Below are 810 nucleotides of genomic sequence, written 5' to 3'. Positions count from 1 at the left end.
CTTAAAGAACATCAGCAATTCTATCATTCCTCAGTTATGCATAATGATTGTTTCCCAAGTGCCTGCCAAGTTTCCCAGATTTGCTTTATCTCATTTAAAACACAGAAGAATCAAATCCTACATAAACTGAGGTCCAGAGAAGTCAAGTGACATGCAAACTTCACCCAGTTGTCAAAGCTGGAGCAGCTTCTAAACCAGACTTCCTGCCCTACAGCGTTCGTTGTGGTAAGTGTGTGTCCACTACAGTACCCAATTCTTTGGTCCAATGACAGACTACGTGTTTCTTTGAAGATATTTTTAAATGAGATTTTCATTCCAGGAAATCCGTACTCTGCATAAAGCACATTTCCTTTCATAATATGAAACTGGATGAGGCTTTTGCTAAGCTGCTGAAGGCCTTGAAAGACAAAGACTGAGGTCTAGGAACAAGAAAGAATTTTCGTTTCCAGACTGTCTTCAGACTTAAGTCTACAGCATCAACTCTTCCTGGGGCTCCAGCCTGCCAGCCTACCCTACATTTTTAGACTTGCCAGCTTGCACAATTGCTTCAGCCAATTACTTAAAATAACCCCCTCCCTCTGTTTTGCTAGAGGACCATGTGCTGTAGTTTGGATGCAGTTTGTCCCAAAGCTTCTAGGGCTGGAGGCGTGGTCTTCAGTGTGCTAGTGTTGTGGGGGCTCGGTGGACTCTTAGGGGTGGGACTTAGCGGAAGGAGGCTGGGTCGCTGGGAGCACTGACCTGGGAATGGATTCCGAGGAGTCTCCTGAGGACCCTAGTTAGTTCCTGCCATGGGTGGCTCTGAATCCCTAT

This window comes from Octodon degus, unplaced genomic scaffold, assembly GCF_000260255.1.
Source record: "Octodon degus isolate 3935 unplaced genomic scaffold, OctDeg1.0 scaffold00001, whole genome shotgun sequence".
Classification (NCBI taxonomy): Eukaryota; Metazoa; Chordata; class Mammalia; order Rodentia; family Octodontidae; genus Octodon; species Octodon degus.
Note: the sequence above shows the minus strand (reverse complement) of the source record.